Raw genomic sequence first — 17833 nt, 5'->3', positions numbered from 1 at the left:
TTTTGGTTTTGGTTTTTTTTTTGGTTTTTTTGGGTTTTTTTTTTTTTTTTTTTTTTTTTAAGAAGTGAATATTGAGCAGACATTAATCAGATTGTTAAAAACCTGGCAGAATAAATGTGTCAACAAAACTCCTTTTTTACTCACATTCTATTAAAACACTTTGAAGGATTTCTATGGAAACAGTAGGCTGTTACAATGGGAAATACCCAGCATAGCTGAAAATGTCAATCTTCCTTTCAGCAGTGGACTGGCCATAAATAGAGATTCAGTGCAGCAAAATTGGTATCACTTGGAAGCAAAGTCTCAAGTAAGGGAAGTACAGCAATGCAGGAACACTTAAAATCCAAGACAAAGCAGGCAATTGCCTCTCTCAGTAGCAATAGCACCATGCTAACAATAAAATATTTAATTACACTTTTTTTTTTATTTTGGAAGAGTGTATTTGGATGTATTGGGATATAGCATCTATTTGGATATACCAGAATAGTTCCTGTTTCCAATATTTTTGCATTTGGAGATAACACCGAGTGACAGAAAAAAAGGGATAGCTCACAGAGTGCCTGTTTTATTTATTTATCTTATAACTGATGACACTCCACATCACACACAATCAGCAGTATTGCCTCTGCCTTATCTACTACCCACTCATGCCTTCTCTTTCACCATATGATGTTCAATGTCATATTTAACTCTTCTGTGTGCCTTTCCCAGTGCCCAGAGTAGGAGTTCTTATATGGATTTAAAAACAAAACCCTGAAACCACACTGTATTCTTTAAAAATGTGTAAACCAAGAAAGACCTCTTCTTGCTCTTTTCAGAAGGCCCTCAGTTATCCCACATTCTTCCCACACACAGAGATTCTATGACTGGAATAGCTGTTTCCTAAAGCATGAAATATTGTGAAGGCTCACTTTAAATCTTAGACCGTTAATCTCGCCAAAATCTTTAAATCTCTAAAGCATATAAACATGTCATGACCGCAGTTTGCAATATACATTTCTGCTGCTTTTCACACACAAAGAAAATTAGCCCTCTTTCAGTACTCTACTTGTTTAGCGATGTATTTGAAGAGCACATTGGTCCTTATTACACACATGCACTTTCAGTAACTTCCAATGACCAAAGAAGGTGCCAAAATGCTTACACAAGTAACAATTGTTTTCTATATCTTACAAAAGGATGAAAGAAGCACAGAGACATCATAAACATAATTTTTATGAGTGCTTCTTAATTTCTGCCTCTGAAATTCTGGATGGCCACCTCTTGCTGGTTTTGCACACAAATTGGGGTCAAAGGATTCTCTTGGTGGCAAGCGGCAATTTGGATAAGATCAGGCAGTGACTCATTGGTGATGTACGGGGTAGAAGCTACTGGTCTTGGCTACCATAACGCTGCTGTGTTAGATTGGTATCGCTGCCTCCTTTAGTCATCGAACATATGAATTGCTGTCAAATACTAATAAAAATGCACTATTTTTTTCCCCTGTTTCTTATTTCCCAGGAACAGAATGCTTTTCACATATGGACGATGAAATCTGGAGGGCAATGACATAACTTGAATGAAAAGTTGCCTGTCGCTTCTGATTGTTATTTGTTGACAAGTCCACTTATTTAAATGTGCCAAAGTAATAACAAGATGGAATTTAAGATAAGCATTCCAGAACATATTATTTAGGAATGCTGTGGGCAGCATGGTGTTTCGTGCACTGTGTTGCCTGTTGTATCAGTAATGAGTTCATGACTAAATACGTTTTGGGCATTTGCCAAACTGATGGGATTGTGAAAGACTGAGGACCGCAAGAATGATGGCCTGAGACTACAGAGCCCAGCAATGCAGAAGGTCTTTGCTAGACCAGAAGAGGACTTCTCAGTAATCATCTGTAAATTATGCAATTACAGCTGATTAGCGTCAAACTCATGTGGACACACAGGGATTGAATAAACACCATACAATCACTCTGCACAGAATAAAACAGCACTCCACTGCATTAAAATAGGGCTTCAGCAATAGGATGACATATCTACTCTGAAAGTAACTCTTATAAATGATACCTTTTTTTCTTGCAGTAAAAAGCAATCTAGTCTCTCAATTACCTCACACAAAGATTAACAACAACAACAACAAAAAGTCAAAAGCTTGGAATTCATAACTTACCTTGGAAAAAAGTCCCAAAATTCAGGTGCTCATGAGGAGATAGAACATCCTGATCCTGCAGCATCCAGCAAAACAAATCTCACAAGTGCCAGCTCTTTGTGAATTTCTGGGGAAGTCTGCTTCCAGCTGCAACCAGAAACATTGGTTTAATTTTCAAAAGCAGCTAGCATCTTATGCTTGATTTGAAGAGGATGGAAAATTTCTAAGGGACAGTACCTTCCAAAAACCCTGCTTCTTTGAGAATGCTTTGAACCGGGTACCCCAAGTATGACCCATCTTTACATAACTAGTCTCTTTTTAAAACTTAGGCTGCTTTCTGGTAGCCATTTGGAACAATGAGGTTTTTAAGTATATTCAGAACTGGATCTTAAAATTAGTACAGTCAGTAAAAAAAAGTCACTTGCAGGTAGGGAGTTTCTTTTTTTACAAGTTAAGTAACTTGTACCATGGCTAAACTAGGAAACAGAGCAAAGATGCAGTTTGAGGTATTTAAAAAAATTTTCACTGCATAAAATACTTCATGTTGTACAAGCAAGAAAAATCATTAAGACTTCTGCCAAAAAAGAAAGAAGGAAAAAGTCACCATTTTATCATTACTAGATATGACAGGAAGTTCTGAAAGGTTTAGGCAGAGAAACAAATTTCTGCAGCAAAGTGAACACCAGTCTTGACTTTTTACACATTACTCCATCAGGGCCAGCCATTCAGGTAAACTAACACTGGGTGAACAACTGCTCATTAGTATGAGAGACAGGTTCACAATTGACAATAACTTTCTCACATCCAGAATCTAAAATCATTAACTTAACTGTCATGGCACCATGAAAATTTGTCCTGGATGAAAATCTCTTCATTTTATTGTAGGTTTGAAGAATAAAGATATAGACAAATTAACTAAGTATTAATAGAATTAGTTGTAAAGACTTCTGTCTGTAGGGGATGAGTTTGAATCAGTTTTAGTGACCAAAAATAATAACCAAGTGGTAATTGCTGGCTGGCTGCTATGAAGACAGGTAATCACATTGTTCCTGAGATGACATATGACAGTGCTCCTGACATCACAAGGCTAACTGTGCTACATGATTTTGTTTTGTTTATTGGTGATATTACCAGAAAAGGGAGGGTTTGAATGAATCACAGTGGATGTGCTACCTCTTGGATTTCCAGTGATTGAGAGGCACTGATATATCAACATGGTGAAAACTGCTTGCTTACAGCTTACATTATTTTCCCTAGTTGTTAACCTGACCTGTTTCCCAAACCTTACACTAGCTGCTTTTAAAATGTCATTTTGGCATGTGTGTTTCATTCTTAAAATCAAAAGCATGTTATCTTTTTAAAAATGTAATCCTGAAGAACTTGATCTGTTTTGAAATCTACTATTTTTCTTGTTGACAGCAAAATACATGCCTCTGAGATGGAACTACTGAGCAAAAGTACTTGATTACATTAATAACCTTCATATGGGTAAAGGAAAATTAATTAAAAGAAAGATATCTGTGCACAAAGACAAAAACAGCAACTGAATATCTTGGGGAAAAAGAGAGTTCTTAGAAGTACTTAGGACACATGTCAATTTGATAGATACTTTAAAGTCATTCTCGTACAGCTGAACTAATGAAACCTGCATCCTACAGATGTGTCCGGTTGTCCCCTGAAGATTTTCCCCTTGCATTAACCCACTTCCCTCCCATTTCGTTGCTGACACCCTAGGTGATGTCTCTTATCCATCAGAAATGACATGTCCTGCCACTTGTCCAGAGTGATACCAGGGTCTGAAAGCCTTGCCAGACAGAGGTGACAACACCTGCTCCTCTTGCTTCATCCTCACTGTGCCTTCCTTCAGGGCTTGCTACCCAGCTCAGCTGATCACGCTCAGAAATCTGCACAGATGGCCCCATCTTTGAGATGTCTACTTCCTTGCCAAGCCTGGCTGGACATGACCAAGAGTTAAATGACAAAAAGTGTGGCAGGACGGGTGAAGAATGGGGGAGAGCAGGAAGCAGAGAGATCTGAAGACTGACAGGTACAGACAGACTAATTACTTAATTCTTGTCTACTTACAAGGATAAGCAAATTAAAATAAAAATTAGAACTCTAAACCAGTGAGGGGGTGGATCAGAAGATGCTGTAATATATGTTACTTGGACCACAGTCTTACGGGTACCTAGCTATAACACATCAGAGGTGAAACACATTTATTAAGCCTTTGTCTTTCATCTAAAAAAAAATTAAGCATGAATAAAAGGTACTTCCTTTCTATCCAGTTCAATAAGAAGGTATCCACTGCAACCCTAAAAGTTAGCTTTCCATGAATTTGTTTTAACTCACTAATAAAGGATTTCAATATTACTTGAGAATGAGACTGGACTTTTCCCCTGTATTACTCAAAACCTGTTTCAGATACAGTTTGAGGTAAGGAATATTAATCAGGGTGTAGCTTACTGATGTCATCATTATCATAAGAGACGGGATTTAGTAAAACAGTTAATTGGAGTTCAACATGGAATTGGGGCAGGATCTGAAGTCTCACTGCAATCGTTCCAAGGCCATTTGCGCACACTTATGTGAAACTTTTGATGGCTGCTTTTGTTTGGGAAGTGTCCCTTTCATCAGTCAAAGACACTGTGCAGGAATCAATTAAAGCTCAAATGCATTGTTCACCAGAGATTAAATTCTGGAATATAAACCTCTCCAGGTTCTCTTAATCTGGGACCAGTTGTCTATTCATCTGTTAGGTTCATGTCAGGCTTTCGTTCCTTGGTAAACATCCTCAGTGGTGTACTTAGTAACCCAATAAAAAAGAATACTTCCAGTCTGCTTGCATGAGCATTGGAGAGCACTGAGTACGGGAACGTTGGAGTATGAAGCGAGAGTATGAGAGAAGTGGCTACGCAAAAATACCAAAATCCAATTTACCAGATGGTGTCAGAAGTAGAAAAAGGAGGGAAGAACAGGGAAAAATATTCCCCAGCAGGGCTTTCCTGAAGATCTCATGCTGCCGCTAAGAAGAAAATCGCAAAATTCCAGAAGGTCAGAGCAGAATTCATACTGTTTCTGCCAATAGAAATGTGAATACGTGCCCGTGGGCAGGGCATGTACACTTATATCAGAGCAGGTGTTACACCAGTATTTTCAACACCATCTTCCTCCTCATCAGAGAGGTTAAAGTGCGAAAGCAAAAAAATAAAAACCATTTAAAAGCCTGATTGACAAGAACAGTACATACACTTCTAAAAGTTTTTTTAATCTTCTTTTTGTGTGTTCACAGCTAATGGCTTACACGTTATCACATAGGAGCTACTGCTACCGTAAGGGCCATTTATAACTTTACTACAATTTTAATAAAAATAAATACATTGTCAAATCCTCCAAACCTTTTAGGTTGTAATCCAGGGAGGGAGACATTTTTTTTAATGGCATTCAAGTGGCTTAGCCAACATTGACTGTTTTTATAACACTGGCCCCATTGTTGGTGATAATAAGACTAGGGGAGAGACCTTGGGAGGTAAACCACACATTTATTTGGTCTTTAAGATTTACTGTGGTGTTGGATACTGTGTGATCTTTGTGAAACTCAGGGACGCAAAGTGCAGTGTTTAAAAAGACCACTGCCAGCAGCTTGGACATGGCTTTCCCACTGTTATTTCTGGGACACATCTTGCACTCTAGTGTTTGTCCCCTGGTTCTGCAGTCTTGACAATGTGTTTGGTGCTCAGCTTCCCAGCTTATTTTCTTGAGTTGGATTCAGCATGGTGTAGATGTGGTATTGAAGAGATTGCTAAACGTGTTCAGGGCAGTCTGTCAAGCCCTGATGCTACAATAGCCCTGAGATGGTTTACCTGTGTGTCGGCCACGGGAGAACACGGCCTCAGGGATAGCTTGCGGGGGGACAGAAGAGTTGTTGTGAGTCTCTGATGCCTTTCACTGTCTAAATTAACTGCTTCTTTGGGGTTAACGGAGTGAGGCTGCTGAGCTCCATAGGGACCACCCCAGGCTTTGCACCACCTTGCCCGCTCCTCCCTAGCCGCAGGGAACGTAGGGCTTGGGGCTGCATGGGACAGGAGAGACAGAGGGCAATCCAGGCCTCCCGACAATCACCTATTTGCTTGCAAAAGAATTATTAAGAGGTTATGGGAGATCATATGTATTTGAAGTAAAAATATTGCACACCTTGCATATTTACTGGCTCTCCCTGTTTAACCTTATGCAAGTAATTTCGGTTTTTTGTGACCATTAAGTGGGTTGTTGAGTTTTCAGCTTTAAAGGCTTCTCATTTTACTTCTCCTGAGTTATTTCTTTCAGGGAGATATTGTCAAGCTTATCTAATACTGGTTGTTACAAACTTTATGATTCTTAAAGTATAGATCCTACAGAAAAGGGAACTGCTTCAAGAATGATAACAGTAGTCAATAGCATAGCTCTTGCTTTCAGTCAGTGATAGATTTCTCAGACAGCTATTATTTAGGATTATATTTTCTGAGCCTCTGGCTGCAGGTGATTACTTTTAAGATTTTTTTTTTAGCCTGAACAGTTCAGCCATTGTAAAAATAAAAGTAGAAGTACTACAGGGGGAAGAGGAAAACTCAACCTTAGGAAAAAGAAAAAAGGCTGCTTTCCATTTTAGAATAGCAAGAATTTTCTAGAAGCAGCTAGAAAGTAGAAACCTGGGGTGGAAACCGTCCCCAGCATAGTGCTTTCATCAGTACCATTTTATTTTGATTTTGCCTAATTACAATGCTTTGAAAATATGATTTTGTGCTTGTACAGTAAAACAGGTGTGACTTAGACCTCTTCTCAGGAAATTCCCAAGTCCAGATAAACTCTGACTGTACACACACACATACATTTCTAACTTAGCAGGTTTGTGAAGAATTTAGTAAGGATACATGGTAACGGAGGCAGGAATTAGGCATTACTTATGTACAGATATGAGGCCTTGGTAACACCTCTTTTTTACTCCATGATGGCTTGATTCCAATTCCCTACCTTGATATTTCCCTGTTCCTGAGAGGGACAATTTTTTGGGGGCCCTCTCCAATTAAAACTGATTTCTTCAAGCCTTCATTAACACAAACCAAACTTAGAAACAGCAGGGTTTTAAGTATTTCTTAAATATCTGTGAGTACTGTACACAGGGCTAAAAAGTTAAGCCTGTCTGAATCCTACTCTGCATCTCAAAGTTTATCAGCAGGTTTTTAAGATTCTTAAAATTTCTCAGGCAACCTCAGGGAAGATCTTTTCTAAGCTTTATGAAATATAAGTTTGAAAAACGTGCACTTTTTTCTTTATGGGAACAAGCTTATGGATTTTACATTAAGGCAAACCAGAAAGCTCTCAACTCCACAAGGATTAATAACCATACAAAATAATAGACTGTCATGTGTATATTATTTACATGACATAGTACTTTCCACTGAGACTCCCATCCCAGGAAGAAAACAGAACAAGTGCAAGTGAAATATTGTAGGAAAGAACACATGGCAGCTGAAGAGTAATAATTTCTAAAGCAATAAAGATGAAAGTTATTAATCAAAATTGCTAGTTAGTCTCTTCCTCCTTCCCCACCTACTCTACAATACACTAGTTGATAAACTAGTAGCATGTCAGCATAGAAAAGAGGCTTTCAAATTTTGTCACCTAATAGGATATAGAAATGGATTTAAAAGAAAGTTTAAAAGGGCTTAAGTGAATATAAGTTTCTCCAATTTACAGCTTCTTCCAGCCTTTCCACATGTGGAAATTCACTTGGAAAGTTCCAGAGATATAATTTCCACCCTCCTACACGTCACCTCTGATACAGCTCACAGTTTGCAAGAATGCAAGGGACTAAATCCTTACCTGACATCGGTAATTGCAGACAACCCAAAACAGAGCACATCTACTTACCTTTGGGATTGCAGAAATGTGTACCCACTCACCCTACCTAGTGAGACAGAGCAGTTCAGAAGTATGCAGATGAAAAAAATGAGTTTGCAACTTCAGCTGGGCTGGCCATTTGCAGCAATGGAAAAGCACTAGGGTTGAATTATGGCATTAAGATTTGTTCACTACTGTGCTGCAAACTCTTAAAGCAGCCCAAAGAGGAGAAAAGAGGAGAGGCTTTCTGCTTAGATTTACTAGGACAGTAATAACATGAACAGTGAAAGCCAACAGATAAATTTTGCTTCAGGCTTTTTCTTCATGTAAGGTTTTTGTTCTTCTAATGCTAATTTTTCCACTTCATACTCACTCATACCAGCTTATCATCTGTTCACTACCATTCATATACCAGTATCCATCCAACCCAAGAAATGCTAGTTTCAGCTATCCTTTTTTTTGGAAGATGGACTGACCATATTTGTTTTTGATTACTGGTCTTTGAACTTATTTTATTTAAATGCGGTCATCTTCTGAATATATCACTCCGTAAATATGTCACAGTAAGGTTTCATGTTTACTGTTTCTCAATGACTTCCAGATCAAATTTATTCAGTTTGAAACCAAAAAGATGGTACATCTGCTTGGTTTTGGGCTGGGGTTTGTTTTGTTTTGTTTCTTTTTAGGCGTGTGGGGGAGAATGGAGACGGAAGCAAGGTTAACCATCACCAGTAACAAAGATTCTGCAACTGGGATTTCACTAACGACCCCATTTATAATGTGAGAGACAGGATAGTGTATCATTTGCTCCCCATAGCCCTGCTGGCGCTCCACTGGCAAAAGGATTGAAAAGTAACGACAGACTTACTCTCGCAAGTGAAACATGCATATGAAAGTGGTAATACGCATAGGGAACAGATCTGTTGACTAAGAACATGCCATTTTCACGTAGTCACTTTTCTGACCGTAAGCACACTTTATACTCCAGGCATGGTTCTGTTTTCCTCTGCTGTGGCACAGCAGATGTGAAGCATTTAAAACCTTTTAACAGGACCCAACCTAAAGCTAAATGACAAAACCCTGACAACATAACCCTTGAATTTACATCCCTGGTATTTCAAATTTTCTGTCACAGGGTCAAAAATCTTGATAAATCAAAATTCTCACACTGAAAAAAAAAAACAGCACAGAGCCATGACTCATCTAATGGTAAGAGAGGCAGATGTCTCCATGAAGTCCTGATTTGAACAATAAAAGTTTTAAAGATGCAATTTAAAAAATACCTCAGCTTCCCAGCTGTATTTGCCCACTACAATATACTGGAGGAAGAGACAATACATAGGGTTTGGTTTCTGGGAAATCTCAGCTGCCTCCCTGTTGATATGCATGTTTCTTCAGTCTTCGGTTCAGGGTGGAGACTACCTCCCCTTAAAAGTGTCATGTATTATATTTTTCTTATAAAGCGAGGCAGTGAAACATGGGACACCTCAGAAGCTGGCTTCATCTTGCTATAGTAAATATTCCAAAAAGGGGGTTCTGCAGGAGAAGGAAATTGGCAAATGAGAAAAAAGTCCCTCTATTTGCTAAAATAAAATACAAGAGAGAGTTTTAAGGGCCCACCAGCCATTTTTCTTGGCCTAGCAGAATACCACTGGCACTGCAAGCATCCTGGGTTAGTCTGTCTGTGACAGTTACTAACCAGTTGTAAAATGGGAGACAGAATCCCATTTTACAACACACCCTGGAGACATGAAACAAATCAAACTATCCATATTTTGCAATAGTTTCTTGGCATGATCCATGTGGTAATTAAAAAAACTTTAATGGAAATTGCTGCCGCAATTTGCAGGCTTCCTTAATCCAGCTATGGTATCTGCAGCACCTCCAGGCACCTGTCTTGTTCTCATAATACAAAATCAACAGTACCATGGCAGGGCTTGAGGGGATGTCTGAAGATGATGAGAATTTAGAAAGGAATGCCAGTATGAAAACTTGGCTGGTGCTTGGCTTTTTTTTTTGTTTGTTTGTTTTTTTATCTAATCATTCTTTTACCAGGAAATATCACACGGACAAATGAAGTCGTCCTTTGCAAAGGCATCCAGGCCAACTAGCACTAAATGATTTTAACACAAAATTAATTAAACCAAAAACATTTAAACATTATCATTCTAAACATGGCCTTCAGCTACATACATGCCAAGCTACAGCAATTGCAATGCAATAAATCAGTGTGAGATATATACTAACAAAGTAAAAACCTGATTTTTGCCAGGACAAGGGCAAAGCTCTCTTAAATATTTTGAAACTGCAGTCCTGAAATGATCAATTATCAACAGACAGCTGCATGGGGGTTTTTTTTGTTTCTTTTGTTTTTAATGAAATTTAGCCCTTCGTTGCTGTACTTGGAGTTGGTAACTATCATTTGTTTAGTTCTGTCTTGGATAACCCAACATGTTACTTTCTAGTTTTCAAATTCTCATCCTGTCCCATTGCCCAATTTTTTCTTCCCCCTAGTACTCACGTCAAACCTTTCAATGGAAAAAGTGTACAATATCCTCCTGAACTAATTCTGCTTATCAGTTTTATGAAGATGGAAAAATCCAAACAATGGTATATACTGTCCTGTGAATAAAAAATTCAATGTGTTTCTTTTGTACTGGATACAAAACTCTTTAGCCCATTCTAAGGAGAAACATCACCACACCATAATACCTGGACTTGCAGTATTCAACAAGCCTTTTTTTAATGTGATATCTTTCTGGGGAGGTGCTTGAGCATGGGGGGGAAAGCACATACAGTTAAGAGTTACCTACCTCTGGTTTTCCAGCTTATTGCACTTTGCATATTAGTGGCACAGTTCTCCACACTGGCTTGCTGCCCATCAAAGTGCACTGAAGGATGAAATAACAAATCACCCTCCACCTCGCACCTTCCCTTCTGGAGGGCTGCAGTTTCACAGACTTTATATCTCTACTGAGAAATGTACTCCAGTTGTATAGCTGTTGTTTAATACTAATGCTTATCCATCTGGTGGTATACACTGTCTCTGCCTTTCCACCTCTATGGAATACGAACACAACCAAATTCACCAAAGATTGACCTGACTGACACCAGCCCCAGCCCATCTTTTGGACTCTCAGAGGTTCGTTCTGCATGTGGCATGGCCTCTCTGTCCAGCTCTGTAAGGTGACACTGGTGCTGCCTGGACCCCCCTTCCCTGTAGCGAGACTGTGGCTGCTCTCTGTCGGCCTTGGAGGAATCTGACAAGCTGGAGCAGGTCTGGGAAGCAGCAGCGGCTGAAATCCTGCCTCTGCAGGTGGGGTGGCTGTGAATCTCCAAGCATGCCTGGCCCCGCGGTGCCCGCTTGTTTGTGCCTGGGCTGTCCTTGAAGCCTACATCCAAGTTACAGAAGAGATCACCTTTCCCCCTATATTCCCCAGGGCCGCCTTAGGTCTGTTGCTGTTTCCCTGGGTTTCATCACCCAGGGCGGGCAAGGGTGCTCACCCGGAAGCCTCTAACCTGTCAGACATGCTTCACCTTACGGTGCACTGGATCACTGGCTCAGCACAAGCCCAGGATGCTGGGCAACGTGCACCAATTTGCAGAGACCTTTACAAAAAAGACAGTAGAAGTCAGAGAATTAAACAGTTAAAATCAATAGCCTTCACTCAAGACTATTTTATGTTTGTTTTAAAACTCCAGCTATATGCATTCCACAAAAATACATTTCTGATATTATTAATCTGCTGAATCTGCCTCTATCTTTTTTGAAGCAACAGATAAGACATAAAGCAAGTGGAAGGGAACTTAACTTTCCTCAGCAGACAAGTACTGTTTATCTTATCATGTAAATTATGAAAATAGGCCTAGAGGATTTGGCATAGGAAACCTAACACACAATAGGTTAAATAAAGCTTTAGGAGAAAATACTGAGCAGTCTATCATTAAGACAAAGGAGTGAAGGGTTGGACGACTTCTATTTGAACTACCAGTGTCCATTCTGAGACTAACAGAAGCTTTATAATAATTTATTGCTGTCTTACTCTGATGTTAACTGTTAAAATACAGAAACCTGAAATCTTGAAATATCCTGAAATCCAGATATTTTTTTTTTTTAATTTTTGGTACTTGACATCACTTTCTTTGAATAAGGGATGTGTGAATTAATTCATCATGCACATTTTTCAAACCCTCTGACACCACTAGTTTGAGTGAAGTGTTATTGGTTTCTAATTGCAATCAAAAGAATTTACAAAAAATGGGACAATCAAAACATCATGGAAGGAGAAAAAAATTAATTTAGAATATAATCAGAGCACAGTGGATAGCATATAAAAGGAATATAGGGTAAAACAGGTAGAAAGAGGGAGTGAGAACAATTTCTGTGAGAGTAGAACTGAAAAGACATTCATATTACCCACTTGTGACTGAGTCAGCATATGGCCCTTGATTAAATTCCTAAAATAATACTGACAACACTGTACTTGTTCCTTGCACTGCTATTATGACAAACAGTCCTGGCATGAACCGTGACTATGAGGCCCACCCTGAACCCTAACCTGTCTTAAACAAAGTTACAGTACACCTTGCAGGCACTTGACACACTTACATTCTCCACCTTATTTTCAAAATCTGCTGCCTGAACATGTGCAGCCTTACAAAAGAGCGGCTGCAAGCTTCTCAGCCATGTAGGCAACACCAAATTTTGCCATCCCGTGGGTGAAGAAAGAATCAGGGCAGAAATATCTCAAGGCACTGACTAGGACTGGATGCACCAGCAGCCAGGATGCACGGCTACCCAAGACCAAGGCCAGGCAGCTCGCTCTCTTGCACGGACCTACGCCATTCAATAAGGACAGGGAGCAACTCATCACCACTGTGATTTTGCTGCCTTCATGAGTTTGCTTTCATTAAACTAGTGCCTACCTTGCTTGAGCCTAAAGAAAGTCCCACCATACAATTGCTGTTTCTAAGAAGTGAGGCATAAAGTACTGGCAGTTGAAGGTGTTTTGTATTTTCTTTAGCAAACACCTTCTCAAAAAGTCTCCAAAGCCATTCTGAGACCTTCAAATGTAAGAAAATCCCCTGTAGCCAAAGCCAGAGGGCCTGAGGAAAAAGGGAAAGGCATGCCTTCCAGGCGGGACCCACGCTAACCAAGTAAGGGGTAACCCTAAGCTTCAGTAAATGCAATTATGTTCCCTGCTACTGCTGTGAGACTCCCGCAGGACAGTGGCTCTGTCTTGCCGGATTGCTGCAGCAGCCTGACTGCAACAGGCAGTCGTGCAAGAAGCAGCCCTTGGTGAGGAGGTGGACTGACAGGTAAAACACTCCCTCCCTATAGGTTAGAGCACACTGACCAGCTGAGGTGGCCAAGAAGCTGTCATAATGTTATCGGCCAGTGTACCACACTGGGCATGTAGAGATTTGAAACCACAGATGGCTAACTTCGCTTCCTGCCAGACGTTTATTTTGCAATACAACAAATGAAAACAGGCCTTTACAATGAAATACATGAAATACAGCAAATGCTGTATTTCATGAATCTGAGAACACGAAAGCAATTTGTTGACTTTTTTTTTTTAAATGGTTTTGGCTAATACTTGCATGTAAGCAGAAAGCATGACGGTCAAATCACATTACCTTAGAGTAGTAGTAGGACAGCAGAAGTCAGAGCAGCGAGGCTACTGCAAAGGGGGTTTTCAGTCATCTCGAGGTGATCCCTGGCAAGCTGCAGAGGTGGGCAGATGTATGGTAGACTCTTCCTGAGGTTTCATGTTAGTCTGCAGCAAAATAAAGGCAGGCTGATGAGTGGAAAGCTTCTCCTGGTATCCCTATACCTGTATAAATATTCCTTATAAAATGCAAAATGGGAAATTGAATTGCCTGTAGTTAACACAGTCTCACTACTCCCATACACACCAGGGTTTTGATGTGGTACTGACTTAGAGGAAACCATTGCCATAAATTCATTTCACAGATGACTAAACAAAGAGGAGATTATCATCATTTCATTTGATGTTGGTAATTAAAGGTTTTGAAAAATAAAATGAAAGACAACCCTCCCTCGCAGTTTGGAGACTAAGTAAAAGCATATATAGTTTTACAACATATGTACTTGAAATGGCAAGACTTCATCTCCTAAGCCTTTATTTCATGTATAATTTATGTAGATATACTGTACTGTGGGTTTTCTGGTATAGCTAATGTTTGGGCAGAGAAGTCTTTAAATGTAGTAAAACAAAAGGAAACAAAACAGACACTATGTGCAAAATCCACAGTCCACACTGTCTTAAGCCTTTGGTCCTGTACCCTCCCCCCTGCAATTTAATCTGACACTATCAATTTTTATCTGAAAAGGCCAGCAAACAGCTAAGTTTTTTAATAGCGGTTCACACAACCACATCCAGTACAGTACACTGATGGAGCCATATAAAAAAGATTCCACATGCTTAGGGGCAGGGGCGGCATGTGAAATGAAAAAGTAATATTGTCTACTTTTCCATAGCTTGCAAATGGTCTAAGTAATTATTATATGTATTTATTTTATTAAAAGGAGAGGCATTTTGTTTTGATTTCTTTGCTCTGATCCCACTTATTACTGCTGTCTTTGAAACTCCACAGACACTGCATTTCTTTTACTGACTGGACATTTCTGAAATTGTACCACTATCAGGTAGATCAGATTGTTGGCAAAAGCTTTGGCACCGAAAAGACTCAACAAATAAATTTCATCACGCTGACCCTGTACTAAACAGCAACTTTATGTGGATAACCTCATGGGAATGGAAGTTGAGAAAGAGCTATTTCAAGGCCGCCAATAACTTAATCTCTGTTCAGTTCATAATGCAAAGCCATTTCTGTTTCCTTTGCTCACAGTGCTAAAGAGTTTTTGGGATACTGTAATCCTCATAAGGTGGGGAGGGCAATGTGGGGGGTAGGGGTTTGCGGGAGGGAGAGGAGATCCCACTCAAATTATGCCCCATTTAAAAAAAAAAAGAAAAATAAATAAAACCCCAAGTTTTTCATCTTGGAAATTCTCAGCCTCAGTTACGTGAGTGCAAAAAGTAACTTTTATTTGAAGAACTAACACTCACTTCTTTGTTAAGAAAACTTAGGGCACCACCCAGCAGACATGAAGGCTCCTATGTTATCAGCAAACTATTTCCTGGGTATATGTTCACCCTTTCCATGCAGCTTGCTTATTTTTTCAACAAAAAAAAAAAAAAGAAAGAAAGAGAGAAAAAAAAAGTAGTGCAAACAAATTCTGTAACACTGCTGAATGATCTGTGTTTTGCTGCAACAACTACTATATTGATGTAATGGAAATTTCATAGGTGTCCAACTTTGCAGAAACAAAATTGGAAAGGTGCCAAGGGGAACCCTAGTACAGCCTCGCATGTTCTTTCCAAGGTGAAAGGGCTCTGAACAGTGCTGCTGCCTGCCATCATCTGAGAACAGGCCGTAAGAGGCAGAGACAACGTGCGCAGCTGAGCAAAATAACTCGGGTGGAAGAACACGAATCCCCATTCACCCATTAATGGTTAACCTAACCCCTTACCCACAAACATAACACCAGTTACTCTGCAAATTTAGCATTGCAAGCTTGAGTTCTGCAGGGGAATAAGCTTGAATCATTATGCTCTCTGCCTATCTGCCTCTCCTCCCAGTTTTGAACCTATATGCTGGTCTGAACCATGTTTGACAGGGGTGGGGGAAAGTAGGACTCACAAAGACACTGGGTTCCCATAAATGTCCAGAAAGCTGAGGATGGAAGGAGAGCAGGAGGAGAGTCTGGTCGTGCCTCTACAGCAGGAACACCCACAGCAGCTCCCACCGACTTTCCTATGTGCCCTTCTGCATCCACGAGTCATCAAGCAGAGGGCCCTGCAGCACCCGATGCCTTGCACCCAACTGGGAAGGATGCAAAGATGCTGAAGAGATGGGGGAAGGAAAGGGGGATACACAGGGGTCAGCTCTGGGGTGTGTGCAAAGGAAATTGGAGGTACTGTGGGAGAGCCCATCAGGAGCACAGGGGAAGGGAGCCAGGTTATTGCTGTGGGCAGCTAGGGCAAAACATAGCTGTCCTTAGTGCCACAGTTTATGGAACAAATTGTCCTCTTACTGGATCCCCGTTCTCCCCCAAGAAACATTTTTGTATGAGCAGCAGGAATAGTGGGAAAGGAAGATTATAGAACATCCAAAATCAATAGCAGACATCACATGCAGGAAAATATTCCTTTCTGCAATCCTAGGAGTCACCTCAAGTAACAAACCAGACAGGGATATGGCAAAAACTTAAATCCTGAAGAACAGAGATGCTTGGCCCTGTAATAATGCCACGTGTGGCAGGATGGAGCAAGCTTCACTTGCCTAGCGTGGTTGTACAATGCTTGTCAGAGGGCTGCAATGCTCGGGGAGCTTCTGCCCCCCAGCCCCAAAATCGTGAATCACTGTCTCCATAGCACTGTCTATCAGCATAACCCAGCAGCTTGCAATAAAGTCTCCTCTACGCTCCTGCACATGGATCTCATTGTTTCCCAGGAAAGCAAAGCGGAAACCCAGCATCCACTGGCAGCAAGACACTGTAGTCGCCTCTGCTGACTTCAAATTCAGCCCAGTGGAGCAACAGAGCCAAACCTCTGTGGAGGGGCCGGCCCTCAGGCGTCAGTGAGCTGTGCAGACCTCTGCAGGCTCACAGCTACAGGACGGCATGAAAAGTAATATTAATATAAAAACCAGGTGGTGCACAACTTTTTCAGTTATGCTGTTTTGCCTTTCAGGGGAGGGAGAGTATTGAGAAAGATGAAGATGACCTCTATCCCCCTGCTACTCTGACTAAATTTTCAGTACTAACTTTTGACTTCTTTTAAAATACAAGGCACCTTTTCATGAAGCTTCCCTTGGAAATCAGCCGTACCGAATGTTACTGTATATATCAAGATACAGTACAGTGTATAGGGTATGTTAGTTTCTATAGGAGTGGAAGAAGAGATGAAGTAGTCTTATGAGAGGAAGCTTTTTTTAACTAGAGGTTTAGTCTATGGATTTCACAGATTTCACTAGCAGCAGCCAGCCACGGCCTTGCTATTTCATCAAGCCAGAGCTTTAAACGCACCTTTACATTTCACCAGGTTTTGTCCTTGAGAAAGTCAGGTGTCCATGACTAGTGTATCCAGACATTTAACCAGATACGCAGTCCAAATGCAAGAAAAACAAAGGGCTGTTGTGATGGGATAAATGCTTCCCTCTGCAGCCAGCATTTGCAGTTTCACTCTCTTTGTCTCTCAGTTCATTGCCCTGGTAAGGTGTCTAGCAGCTGACAAACGGAGCCCAAAATGTAAGAGAGCCTGCAAACACCAAGTTAGCTTTACTTGCACATTTGGTGAAAGAAGAGCCCAGGCATCTTGCCATGGCAAAGTAAAGTAGCAGAACAAAACAAAACCAGAGTTTAAAAGTTTATCTTCTGCAAGCCTTTTGCACCCTCGACAATGCCTTTGTATTTCAGGGCCTTTTAAGGCGGCCTTGTCAGGCTAGAAAGACCTCTGCAGTCAAGAAAATACTTTCTCATAAGACCCTGAGATATGATAAGGCCGCAAATCCCAGGTTTTAAAGAAACAATGACAGCAAAAGACCAAACAAGTGAAAGAACAGAAGATTGGGATCAGAAGGTGAACTATGAGGTAAAATTGCAATGGTTTACATTTTTTAAATATCAGGGAAAACATTCAATTGCAAAAATGATTTTCATGTTTGTTTTTTAGCACCCCCACCTCTCCAAGAAAGCTTCCCCCCCCCCCCCCCCCGCTTTGGCTGCTCTAGG

General features: G+C 40.5%; 1 long non-coding RNA gene across 4 annotated transcripts in view; it reads right to left on the bottom strand.

Moving 5' to 3' along the window:
• LOC142405705 (uncharacterized) overlaps nt 1-17833 on the bottom strand; it is a 312619-nt gene that overhangs the window by 167901 nt on the left and 126885 nt on the right. For all 4 annotated transcript variants that reach the window (XR_012774282.1, XR_012774281.1, XR_012774280.1 and 1 more), the window contains 2 exons: nt 13654-13793; nt 2155-2280 (listed from right to left, as the gene is read on the bottom strand). This is a non-coding gene — a long non-coding RNA (uncharacterized LOC142405705). The remainder of the gene's footprint in view (nt 1-2154; nt 2281-13653; nt 13794-17833) is intronic.

This window comes from Mycteria americana, chromosome 2 (assembly GCF_035582795.1).
Source record: "Mycteria americana isolate JAX WOST 10 ecotype Jacksonville Zoo and Gardens chromosome 2, USCA_MyAme_1.0, whole genome shotgun sequence".
In the NCBI taxonomy this organism is placed as follows: Eukaryota; Metazoa; Chordata; class Aves; order Ciconiiformes; family Ciconiidae; genus Mycteria; species Mycteria americana.
The sequence above is the reverse complement of the archived record's forward strand: the minus strand, read 5'-3'. Positions and strand labels throughout refer to the sequence as shown.